Below are 14,183 nucleotides of genomic sequence, written 5' to 3' on the forward strand. Positions count from 1 at the left end.
CCGCGCACAACTTGAACTCCCTAAAATCTATCCACACCATTCCTCTTCTCTTTCCGCTCTTAGTCCACCTCGTTTCTTCCGTATGATTGTATACCTTGATAGCTACATCAACTTCTTATTGGGTTCCGACACCAACACCACATCAACCTTCCATTCAACCACCGTCTGCGAACGAGTCTAGACCATGGCCGACTAGTATAAAGATTATGGCCTGTCCAAGAGGTACGATACGTGCTGCCATCTATTAATAATTACACTTAATAATTTAGCCAAATTTTAATTTGACTTGACATTATGGGACTTCAAAACGTGTAATGGTGGTTTGTTTCGGTATGAATGCCTTTGTGCCTTTCAAAAAGTGTTAATAATTCTTTTGTCGCTTTTGAATTATTAATAGATGGCAGCACGTATGGTACCTTTGGCATTCCTTTGGACAGGCCATAATCTTTATACTAGTCGGCCATGTCTAGACCTACTATCCGATCTAATTCGTTCGACCATTTCTTGGTATCTCTCGCATCTCATGCTGTCTAACCGGTGCCCCTCTTTACTACATATATAGAATTTTGCTCTATAGTCCCCTCTATATCCCTCACAACTGTCTTCTTCCTTTGAGATCTTCTATTCTAATCCCATTTTCCTCCCCAATCACTCGTATCTCGGACTCTAGTTTTTCAACCGCCCCATCTTTCCTCTCGGCGGTTTTCAACACAAAACCTCCCCGGACCTTCCCGGCTTCGATCACTTTTATTCCTATATCTTGTATATCTATCTGCTTCTTTAAGTTTTTTATCATTCCTTCCTGAATAAGCAGCTCTTCCAATTCTGGACGTTTCCTAATGAATTTCTCAATAGTGGTCATACCTTCGTCGTTTTCGTGGACCAAGATTACCTCACTTCCTTTCTTGCGTGTTCTATCAAATTCCCCATCTACTGTTCTAGTCGCCTTTGTGCCATTCGTGTTTTAAGTTAATCTCTCTGAAATATGAGTAGCTCTTATCCTGTAGTTCCAATTGGGTCTCTATCTCCTCTATTTTCACTGTTGCACCTGTTTCGTCTTCAAGAGTCTCCTTTAATATTTACATTCTTTCATACCGTTCTTCCATAGATGCTATTCTTTTTCGCAGCTTTCGATTCTCCCCCTATTTCTTCCGTTGGTAGATGTATCTTATATTCTCTCCTCATTTTCACGTCCTCTTTCTTAACCCCTCTTACCCGTTCTCCAATTTCGCTAGCCATTTTTTTTATTTCTACATGTACATCACGATTCTCTTTACAGAACTTCTCCAGTAAGGTAATTACTTGTTCCAGTTTTCCATTTCCGTCAGTCGCTTCTTCGGTCTTCGGACTGTATTCTGCTTTCCTTTTTTTAACCAACCTCTGCCCTATTATTTTAACTACCTCCTTGTCCTCTCCTTTAAACATTTTTTTCAAATACATTAACTTTCTTAGATACCGGTGTCCATACTTTCCCCCGTCCTCTCTCTCTAATAGTCTTTTGTCTTTGTCACTTGGTAATCTATCCTGTATCGCTCCCGGACTTTGTACCAGCGAACTCCTTCTTTGTTCCGTAAATTTTTTCATAAACTTTTCTTCTACTTTCCTTATTTCCTCTTGTTCTCCATGTTTTCCCTCCATTTTTTTTCCTCTTACAGTCGCACTATCTACGTCCGAGGCCTGATTCCCCACCTCTTCAGACATTGCGGTCGCTGGCTGATCGTCCACTGGGGCCCACTCACTCACCCCCACATGGACGGGTACTGGGTTATCCGAAGTATGTACCCTGCACCGTAATCTTGTCCTTGTTCATATCGCTATTCATCTTTATAATGGGTAACCGGATAGTGGGAAAAGGAGAGACTACTAGCGCCTGGATAACCTAATGGCATCGGGGTCGAAAGAAAACAAGAGTTGTCCAAAGAACGACGACAGATAAAGAATAAAGTTTCCATCCAACGAATTTTTAAGGTTTCTACCGACAAAATTTTCATTGTGAGGTGCTGTTTAAATATTTCATAACGATCTTCTGACAGATAGTTTTTGTACATTTTATGAGCAATATATCTTAATTTCATATAATATCTAACTTCGTTGTAAACATTAGTGTTGTTGTTGCAAATATTTAATTAACTATACTGTAGAAAGCACTGCAGGCATTCTCAACATCTGTTGCTAAACATACAGAGTTCCAATTAACATTTAATAACATATGATGCATAAATGGGTAGTTGGATTTCTTAACAAAATATCTGTGAATCGTTAATAATTTTTTTTTTACTGCGATGAACAATTGTTGCACATTATTACTATTCATTGAGTACTTATTAAATATAAACATCAATAATACATCAAACGCAACTTTTCTAATTCTATTTTTTGACACGAAATTTCCTATAACTATCTTCATTCATCTGCAAGCTTTCAAAGCCAAGTTAGAACTCCCAACTTACTTTACAACTTACATCAACCCAAAGCCGAGACTCGGAGTCTTTCAAGAAACCCGACAAAATGAACACGAAATAATGCGTATATGATGCCGTGGTAATCAGCATGGCAACGTGAGAGAGATTCTGTGTAGTAGAAAGGAGTCCTGATAGTGAATCTTGTCATTTTCTCCCTTTTAAAATAGCCGAGAAAATAATCCGTCCATCTTAAAGCTCCCCCGCTTCTGACTTGTTTCTAAAATAAATAACGAAATTCGTGCGTTTTTGAGGTTTAGTCGCTAATAACATTATTACTTTGAGTTTCGCACAAATACTAATATACTTTCAAAAGTTTCCAGAGACGGATTATGCGAAAAATGATTATGCAAAGAACGAGAGTGCTTTTGAGTGTTTCACTCTTACTGAACTTCGAAGATTAGTTTATAATACACCGATACTTATATCAATTTTAATTGTTAAGTAAGAGCTTCCTGTAAATTTTCACTGCGCCATTGTTTAGTATTTTTGGCTACAATCGAAACAACAAATCTCAAGACAGTTCCGTCCCCCACGAGACCGATAAATTTCACTGATCCTTGCTCACATTTCTGTAGACTTTAATACTAATATAGAAAGGTCGCACAGAGATTAAATAAAGCTGTTTTTGTCTACCAATCAATACGGCACAAGAAAGATTGATTGTTCATTAATAGAAGTGGTTAAGTAAAAGTGTGCTGAAAAAATACACCAGCAAATTGAAGCCGCTTCCAGAAGCCCGTCCTAATGAAAAAGATTCCTTTATGTTTTGAGATAATTGGAAAAATATGGTAGGACGGAGATGGAGAAATATTAATTTTTTTTTCTACCGTGTGTTGACGGTTCGGGTTTTTGTCTCCGAGGGCATTTTCTGAATGTAAATAGTGTGAAGTTGGTGGTGAAACAGTTATTGAACGGAATGAAATATTCATGAGGGTTAATTTGAGGTCTTATTATTTTAATTGAATGTTGCATTACAGTGGGCGTGTTTATTCAGTTTCGTGTTTGATTGCTTAGAAATTGAGTAAAGCTAAATTGGCTTTCGCATAGGTGAAACACGGCGGAGGTAGCAGAAGAAGTGGGTACAAGTGTTAATGTTTGTTCTATCTAACTTGAAGGGTTTATTTTAGTGTAATAGTTTCATTTAGATGTAACATGATGTTAAAAAGTATGTTCGAATACGGCTTTGTAAAAAAGTTCAAATTAGATTTAAAGTTGAGCTTAACGGCACTTGTAATGAGATAAAGTTCATCACAAATTATTCAGTCCCAAAGTTATTCCAAACTATATAAAGTAGTTTTTTTACTTGACAAAGAAGTAAACTAATAAAGGTCTTCAAATCGTTTAATTATTAAACTGGTTCTCTAATATACAGAGTGTTCTGTTATTAAAGCGTAACAGATAATTTTAATTGATTTCTTCTTAGGCTAAGTTATTAAAATTTTTTGTTTTTTTTTTTTATCAATGGAAAGATTTACAAAAACATCGCATTAGAATCATTTTTAGAATCTGTGTTACAATATTCTTTAGACAGATAAAAATAAAGCTACACACTTGGTTGTAGTATTAATAAAATTTGATCTTAATATACAGAAAATTTATAAAAAAAGTCTAATACAAATGTCGAATATCGATATTTCAGTTTTTCAAACAGAACATTCTGTATTTTATTACTGCATCTTATTCTATATTTTGTTCTGTTTTTTTTTGTTAAGTGGTTTTTATATTTAAAGTTGATAATACGAGTAAAGAGAAAAAATAGAATAAATTGCAGCAATAAAAAAGTACTATTTGAAGAAACTGAAAAATCGATATTTGAAAAAGGTAACGTTTTAGAATTTTTTAAGAACATTCTGTTTATCTCGCCATAAAATATTACAATGCAGATCTTAAAATTAAGATTCTTTCGATTTTTTTGTGAAAATTTGCTAAAAAAAATAAAAAAAAATTACATGACAACGTCACATCGGAATTTCAAAAATACACTATGGCTCTAAAGCCTAGGAAAAGGAGAAGGCTGAAGAGAATATAGATTTTAAGACTGTGATTCTTTTTCTCTAAAATTTCTGTAGCCTTTGAATTTTATCTGTTTTTCAAGATCTAATATGTTTAAGACCAGACTTGAAAACTGGAAATCAAACTCTCCATATGTTTCTCATTTTCAAACTTTTCCATAATTTTCTCTGTTTATAACGGGATCAATTTTGTTCACAATCATTGCTAAAATGGGGCGAAAAATTCTGAAGATCTTAAAGAAAGTCAAGATATCAAAAAAAAACATTACTTCTCACCTGACCTGATCTGACCTGACCTGATCTAACTTGACTTGACACGACGTATTCCGTCCTGACCTTACAATCGAGATCTTAAAACCCTCTCTAGTGAAAAATTGTGAAGATCATTACGAAAGCCAAGATCTTCAGCTTCTGTTCCTTTTTTGTAATTCTGTGAACGACTGAAGAAAATTACTACATTCCTTGTGCTTACGCTCGGGAAGTAAAAAACAGTGAGTTTCTGTCAATGCTGAGAAATTTTTATATTTTTCTAGTTTTTGGATTTTATCCAAAGTCTAAAGATAGTTTTTAAAATCTCACGTATTTCGTATGTCGAGACTTAAATGCTGAAAAGAAAGAAACCTCCAAATGTTGCTCACTACTGAATGCTTTTCTAAATCTTCTCTTTCACAGTTTAAATAATGAATCAATTTTGTCTATGATCAGCAACGCGCGGAATTGTATCTCATACGCTAAAACCAGTGCTGTCGCGGCGATAGTTTCATTACAAATATATTTTTCTTTTGGATTATTTCAACATAATATAACATTTCAAGATCACAAATCTGTGGTCCTGTGGTTGAAAAATTAAAAAGGGCTTCAAGTATTATTATTTGAAGTAATATAGTAATATAGCAGTAGTTTTTTTACTAGCTGTAAACACTCCTAGCGATTCACTGGCTACGACCTTGTGGACCAGATCAAGGCGTCCCCGCTACTCGCCGTAAAACACACCTTACTTCAATTGGGGGATTGCAGCGGTGAAACAAATTTCCGCGTAGTGATGATCAGGGTCAAAATGGAGAGAACATCTTAATAAAGTCAAGATCTTCAGAAAAAAGACTAAAACATCATTCGGAATACTTCTCATCTGAGCTAACTTGACCTGAAATAACGTAACCTGATTGGACCTGATCTGACCTGATCTGACTGAAATGAGTTTACAATCAAGATCATACAATACTCTTTATTGAAAAATTCTAAACATATTAACGAAAGACAAGATCTTCAGATTTTGGTACTTTAATGTAATTCTGTGAAAAAACGGTGGGTTTCTGCCAATATTGTGAGATTTTACTTTAAAAAAATTTTTTTTAAGACTGCGATTTTCGTCAGAATTTTTATAGTTTTTGAATTTTGTCTAAAGTTTAAAGATATTTTTTTAAGATCTCACCTCTTTATGTCAAGACTTCAATGCTGAAAGTAAAGAAAGTAAAAGATCCCCAAATATTTCTCAAGATCTTCATTGCTTAATACTTTACTAAATCTCTTTCTTTCTTAGTTTAAAATGGATCATTTGTCTAACATCATTGCCAAAATAGAGAGAAAAATTCTAAAGATCTTAAAGAAAGTCAAGATATTCAGAAAAAAGATTAAAACATTTAAGATACGTCTCACCTGACCTGACATAACCTAACCTGACTAGACGTGATCTGACCTAACCTGACCTAATCTCACTTCACTTAAATTGATATGATCTGACCTGACAAGATATTAAAATATTCTTTAGTGAAAAATTTTGAAGACCTTTACGAAAGTCAAAGTCTACAATTTCTTCTACTTTTATGTAATTCTCTAAACGACTGAAAAAACAATCCTACACTTCTTTAGCCTACGCCCGGGAAGTAAAAAACTATTCTGTCTAAAATTTCTCTAATTTTTTAATTTTATCTAAAAAAAGTCTAAAGATATTTTTTTTCAAAAACTCACCAAAATCTTAATGCTGAATATAAGAGTTCTCCAAATGTTGCGTAACATCGTTATTGCTGAATGCTTTTCTAGGTCTTCTCTTTCTGCGTTTAAAATGAATTATTTAAAATTTTGTCTACGATCATGGCCAAAATGGAGAGAACAATTCTGAACATCTTAAAACAGTCAAGATCTTTAGGAAAAAGATTAAAACATTGTTCTAAATACCTAACCTGACCTGACCTGACCTGAAATAACGTGACCTGATCTGATCTAACCTGCCTAAATTGAGCTTATAAAATACTCTCTAGTGAAAATTTCTGAACATATTAATGAAAGACAAGATCTTCAGATTCTGTTACTTTAATATAATTCTATGAACGACTGAAAAGAAAAAACATTGAGTTTCTGTCAGTGTTGCGGCATTTTACATAAAAAAAATTATTGTTTTAAGATTGCGATTTTGGTGTGAAATTTCTATAGATTTTAAATTTTGTCTAAGAGCTAAAGATATTTTTCCAAGATCTCACTTCTTTATGTAGAGATTTCAATGCTGAAAGTATAAGGTATCCAAATGTTTCTGAAGATCTTCACTGCTGAATGGTTTTCTATATTTTCTCTTTCTTTTTTAGTTTAAAATGGATCAATTTTGTCTAAGATCATTGCCAAAATGGCGAGAAAAATTCTGAAGATCTTAAAGAAAGTTGAGATATTCAGAAAAAAGGTTAAAGCATTCAAGATACTTCTCACCTGACCTGACATGACTTGACCTGACCTGACCTGACCTGATCTGACCTAACCTGGTCTGATTTAACTTGAATTGACCTGATATGATCTGACCTGACAAGATCTTAAAATATTCTATAGTAAAAAATTCGGAAGATCTTCACGACAGTCAAGATCTTCAATTTCTGCTATTTTTATGTAAGTCTCTGAACGATTGGAAAAAACTGCTACACTTCCTTAGCTTAAGGCCTAGAAGTAAAAACAGTGAGTTTCTCTTAAAGCAGCGAAATTTTACTTTGAAAAAATAGGTTTTTAAGGCTGCAATTTTGAATGCTTTTCTAGATCTTCTCTTTGTTTCTTAGTTTAAAATGGATCAATTTTTTCTACGATCATTGTCGAAATGGAGAGAAAAATTCTGAAGATCTTAAAGACAGTCAAGATATTAAAAAAGAAATTAAAATCTTCAAGATACTGCTCACCTGACCTGACATAATCTGAGCTGACCTGCCCTGATCTGATCTAACCTGATCTGATTTAATTTGACTTGACCTGATATGATTTGACCTGACAAGATATTAAAATACCCTCTAGTGAAACATTCTGAAGACCTTTACGAAAGTCAAGGTCTTTAATTTCTGCCACTTTTATGTAATTCTCTGAACGACGCTCGGGAAGTAAAAACAGTGAGTTTTTCTCATTGCAGTGATTTTTTACTTTGAAAAAATAGTTTTTTAAGACTGTGACTTTTGTCTGAAATTTCACTAGTTTTTGAATTTTATTTAAAGTCTAAAGATATTTTTTCAAAATCTTTTAAAATTTACCTTTTTAAATGCCGAAAATAAGAGTAAAAGTTTTCCAAATGTCGTGCAAAATCTTCATTGCTGGATGCTTATCTAGATCTTCTCTTTCTGAGTTTAAAACAAATTATTTAAAATTTTGTCTACAACCAGGAGAGAACAATTCTGAACATCTTAAAGAAAGTGCTTCTATTTATTTCTTAGTTTAAAATTGATCAATTGTGTCTACGATCATTGCCAAATAGACAACAATTTTGAAGATCTTAAAGAGAGTTAAGATATTCAGAAAAACGGTTAAAACATTCAAGAGACTTCTCACCTGACCTGACCTGACCAGATCTGACTTAACCTGGCCTGATTTAACTTGAATTGATCTGATAATGAAAAGTTCGGAAGATCTCCACGAAAGTCAAAATCTTCAATTTCTGCTATTTTTATGTAAGTCTCTGAACGACTGGAAAAAAATTGCTCCACTTGCTTCGCTTAGGCCCTGGAAGTAAAAACAGTGAGTTTCTCTTAATGCAGCGAAATTTTACTTTGAAAAAATGGGTTTTTAAGGCTGCGATTTTTGTCAGAAATTTATCTTGTTTTTGAAGTTTGTCTAGAGTCTAACGATATTTCTTCAAGATCTCATTTCTTTATGTCAAGACTTCAATGTTGATAGTAAAAGGTCTCCAAATGTTTGTCAAGATCTTCATTGCTGAATGCTTTTCTAGATCTTCTCTTTGTTTCTTAGTTTAAAATGGATCAATTTCGTCTACGATCATTGCCAAAATGGAAAGAAAAATTCCGAAGACCTTTACGAAAGTCAAGGTTTTCAATTTCTACTACTTTTATGTAATTCTGTGAACCACTGAAAAGAAATTACTACACTTCCTTACCTTAGCTCGGGAAGTAAAAAACGTAAGTTTTTCTCAATTTAGTGAAATTTTATTTTGAAAAAATAGCTCTTTAAAACTGCGACATTTGCCTAACTTTTTTCTAGTTTTTGAATTTTATCTAAGGTCTAAAGAGATAAATTTTCTAGATCTTCTCTTCCTTAGTTTAAAATGAATTAATTTTGTCTACGAGCAGAACCAAAATGGAGAAAACAATTCTGAACATCTTATAGAAAGTTAAGATCTTCAGAAAAAAATCTAAAACATTCTTCAGAATACCTAATCTGACCTGATTTGACCTGACCTGACCTGAAATAACGTGACCTGATCTGATCTAATCTGACTCAACTGAGCTTATGACCAAGATCTTAAAATCCTCTCTAGTGAAAAATTCTGAACATAATCAAAGACAAGATCTTCAGATTCCGTTGTTTTAATGTAACTCTGTGAACGAGTGAAAAGAAAAAACAGCAAGTTTCTCTCAATGCTGTGAGATTTTGTTTAAAACAATTCGTTTTTTAAGACTGCGATTTTTGTTTGAAATTTCTATAGTTTTTGAATTTTGTCTAAAGTCTAGAGATATTTTTTCAAGATCACATCTTTATGGCGAGACTTCAATACTGAAAGTAAAGGGTCTCCAAATGTTTCTCAAGATATTCACTGCTGAATGTTTCTCTGAATCAATTTTGTCTACGATTATTGCCAACATGGAGATCTTAAAAAAGAAATTAAAACATTCAAGATACTTCTCATCTGAGTTGACATAAACTGACCCGACCTGATCTAACTAGATTGGACCTGATATGATATGATATGATCTGACAAGATATTAAAATATTTTCTCGTGAAAAATTCTGAAGACCTTTACGAAAATCAGGGCCTTCAATTTCTGCTACTTTTATGTAATTGTCTGAATGACTGAAAAAAAAACTTATTACCCTTCCTTAGCTTACGCTCGTGAAGTAAAAGACTGTTTTCTCAATGCAGCGAAATTTCACTTTGAAAAAATAGTCCTTTGCGACCTTTGCCTAAAATTTTTCTAGTTTATGAATTTTATCCAAAGTCTAAAGAGATATTTTGTAGATCTTCTCTTTCTTAGTTTAAAAATGAATCAATTTTTGAATTTTGTCTACAACTGAACTGAAGTTATAAGCAAGATCTTAAAATAGTCTATAATGAAAAATTCTGAACATATTAATCAAAGACAAGATCTTCAGATTCTGTTTTTAAGTGTGATTTTTAAGACGGCGATTTCTGTTTGAAATTTCTCTAGTTTTTGAAGTCGAAAGATATTTTTTCAATATCTCACCTCTTTATGTCGACACTTCAATGCTGAAAGTGAAAGATCTCCAAATGTTTCTCAAGATCTTCACTGCTGAATGCTTTTCTAGCTCATCTGTTTATTTCTTAGTTTAAAATCGATCAATTTTGTCTACGGTCATTGCCAAAATGGAGACAACAATTCGGAAGATCTTAAAGAAAGTCAAAATCTTCAAAAAAAAAACATTATTCAGAGTATTTCTGATCTGGCCTAATAAATTTATAAGGCGTCGAGGAGCACGATTTTACTTTTTCTGTACATTTTTACAGATTCTGGATGACTATTTTTTAGACTTAATGCCCCTAATCTATTTTTGAAACTATGCCGCGTTATTCAGATTTTTTTTTATTTGTAGCAAGGTAAGTAATAATTTACAAAAATAACATGTTGTAGATTTTATGGAGACATAAACACATGTATTAATATATAAATAATAACAATAAAACTTTGGGATATCGGTATTTCAGTTTTTTTGAGTAGATCACACTGTATTTTATCACTATACCTTAAAAAGTAGAAAATCATGGAAACTATCGACTTCAAATATAGAATTTAAATTAGACAAATCGATATTTGAAAACTGTGATATTTTAGATTTTTTTTTCTAAACACTCTATATATTACGACTCAACTTTATTGTTACAATAACAAAGCGCATACTTGTGTTTATGTCTCTACAGAATATTATAATACAGATTTGGAAAATCATCCTACTTCGATTTTTTTGTAAACCTTTGCATGGCTAAAAGCTTTGAAGAAGATTGGAATAACGTGACAACGTCGCATCTAAACTTCAAAAATAAACTATGGTTATACAATCTAGGAAGAGGCCAACCAGAATATTGTTACGTTAAGCGCGTGATTGAAATCGGCGTGGGTTTAACTCAATAATAATTCGAATTACACAACTGACACAGCGATTATGTACAAAATAATTCCGGCGCAACTTCACTTTAGTGTGTAACATTTTTTCCTTTTTTCTCTAATTTTACAACTATTACAGAATTCCAGAGCAATTGATCCTGCAGTTTCTAATGAAATAAATTATATCAGCTAGTGTACATTTCGTTTCAATCAAATAAAATCCGTGATGTCTTAAAGAATGATAAGTGTAACAAAAAAATTAAGTATCTTTCGATTCTTGAGAAAAATCTGTAATATGAAACATTTTTATTATCGATGTTACCTAAAGCTTATTCAATTATGTATCTGAATCGCCAAAACTTCATCAGCAAAAAAAAAATGTGACATAAACTTGATATTTCTTGGTGGTCAGACTACGTATTAAATTTGATATTGTTTTTGACGCTTTCAACAAACAAAAAACCTGTGACAAACTTGATTTATTTGTTGCTGGTCGGAGTATATATTAAATTTGCTCTTGTTTTTATGCTTTTATATCAGACAGTGTTAATTAAACTGTTACTGAATAAGGTCACAATTTCCTTGTGTTACGAACATGAAGCAACAGGTGGAGGATATTTAAAGTGTAAACAGATTATAAAAATCACGTAAAAATGAAACCTGCTATTTCTAATTAAAAATAGTTAAGATCTTTAAACAAAACCTTTTTTTATAATTCCGGATTGTGTAATCTGTTTACCCGGAATTATTTGCTTTAGTAATGAACAAACAGCCATCACATTCAAGTTTCAATCCTTATATTTCAGTGTATTTCAGGGTATTTCAGTGTTCGAAGATAGAAAATGATAATGTTTTATTCATCATTAATTGTAGTTTCGATAAAACAGCTTTCATTAAATAACCAGTTAAGCACAGTTTTTGCTGCAAACCGCACAGGAAATCTTTATCCTAATCAATCTCCGCCATCTATGTATTGTAAGTCGAACTTCACCCAGAGCTTTGCAGGATTTTCTTCCGGTTACATTTTTAAATACGCTTGGAAAATGCAGATGTCGCGATCGGTACCTTGTTAATTTCACACAGCTTAAAACTTTAAAATCCGACACTTCGTACTCCGACCCACTTCGCGCGCTATTAAAAACCCGGATTAAAGGATTACTGTTCTTACTTGAGCTTTTATGGAGAAGCTTAAAACACTTTTTAAAACTTCCCCGATTTCCTCGCCACCCAAAAGCGTGAAAACTTCGAGCGAGCATATAAAAAGACTTTTCCATTTGAAAAAAGGTACGTGATGGGTGTCGATCGCTTACTCGGTTGACAGGTGCATTTATATTGAAATAGCTCCACGAACTCGGTCCTAGCCCTATTACTCACACAACATTAACCGTCTATATCAACAACAACAAAGAACCCACGCAGGACTTCTGCGGGACTTAAATAAATCACCAAGCAGGATAAGGCAAAGAGCGCCAACTTGACTTCATTTATATCACTCGACAAAATGAAGTGCTTGCCGGTCTTAACTTCGAATTACTTCTGAAACACGCAGTAGTGCCAAGTTAATAAAAGAAAACGGAGCTGGTTTTGGCACCTGTGAATTCAGCCGAGGTCCTTATTTAACAAACTTGCTTAAGTAGCAGCAGTAATAAAACGGTTTAGTATAATTGAATTTTCGGGCTTGTTGAGTTTTACTTGGATTGTGTAAGATGAGGACGGAAACGGCGTTGTTTGTTTTAGAAATTTCTTGTTTGTTAAAATTAACATTGAGTTAAGATTTTTAAGCTTGAATCAACACGTTTAGGCTGGAGAGATCTAAATTAAATTTTAAAACAATGAGATAACGGGCTTGTTTTGAATAAAGTTTTTAAGAAACGAGTAAGTTTCAACGATGAGGAGATAGGATAGGAGATGATGAAAGTGGTCGCCGGTAAATTTTCTTTTGGGTTCTTTTCAAAGAAACAACGTTATGTTTGTTTATTAAATTTCATACAATTTAAAAATTATTATTTATCAATTATCAGAGACATCAACACCCCAATTTACCTAGAAAATTGACATATTGAACTGCAAAATTTAAAGCTGTCCTTTTAAAACTTTTCGAGCTTGCTTTAAAAAAGATGTTTTTTTTCCTTATATGGAGCTATTTATAAAACAACGTCTAAATATAGTCGTGCACTCGGAACTTCATTTCTAAACAAGTATGAACTAATGAGCAAAACAAAGGTTCGAGAAAACAAGTATTAATGTTTGCTGCAGCTCAGGGCGTTGCATAAGAAAAATATGATCTGTTTTTGCTGTTTCCAGAGTTTCTCCAATATTTCATCTCTGGAAAAGCAACCCACTTTTATAATATTACATTACTAATGACTAATGAGTTTGCAGAAAAATGGATAATGTTCATTACATTCGGCACTGTTGTCTCTCAAATTAAAAAAAAAAAAAATGTGAAAGCGAAAAAAATTCTAGTTAATCTGAGCTATCGAGCACTTTTAAATGTTCGTCTTATATTAATACATATAACACGTATTTACAAAATTTTAAATTTTGGAGAAAACTGAATTTCTATGATAAAAACTCAAAGCGAATTCATAAACCACCAGTACAGTATAAAACTATGAGATGACGTTATCAATTGCTGGTGGTGATGGTTAAACAAGTTTTGCTTAGCGTTTTACCATTTACAGATATGCCTAACGTACAGGTGATTCACAAATAGACTCCGCTTTAATAATCGTGTTTATGCGAAAACGCCCATGATATTGATATAATTTGGAGAATGCAGCAGCGGCAGCTAATTTATACAGTCGAGTCAGGTCAGGTCAGAAATATTAACTGGAGTACGTTATTTACAATTTAACCGATACGTCGTGACACTTCAAATGTGGTTTCAACAAGATGGAGCTCCACCCGATTTTCATGGCATTAGGCGCAGCCACCCTAAGAATAGATGCAAAACATCCATGACTCCTGGTAGACCTGAGTATTTTTAATGAGGATTCGTAAAAGCAAGCATTTATAAAATCCCTATCGAAAATTTAAATGACGTTGACAACCGAATACATATTTTTTTTTCTTGCATTAGTTTTCTTATTTTACTATTGTTTTTACGCCTTAAAATTTATTTTTAGCAGTTTAATTTGCTGTAATTAATGACAATTATTTTTGGCACATTTCAC

The sequence above is a fragment of the Zophobas morio genome, unplaced genomic scaffold (genome assembly GCF_036711695.1).
Source record: "Zophobas morio isolate AGI-343-1 ecotype UQ-CSIRO unplaced genomic scaffold, CSIRO_AGI_Zmor_V1 ptg000021l, whole genome shotgun sequence".
Classification (NCBI taxonomy): Eukaryota; Metazoa; Arthropoda; class Insecta; order Coleoptera; family Tenebrionidae; genus Zophobas; species Zophobas morio.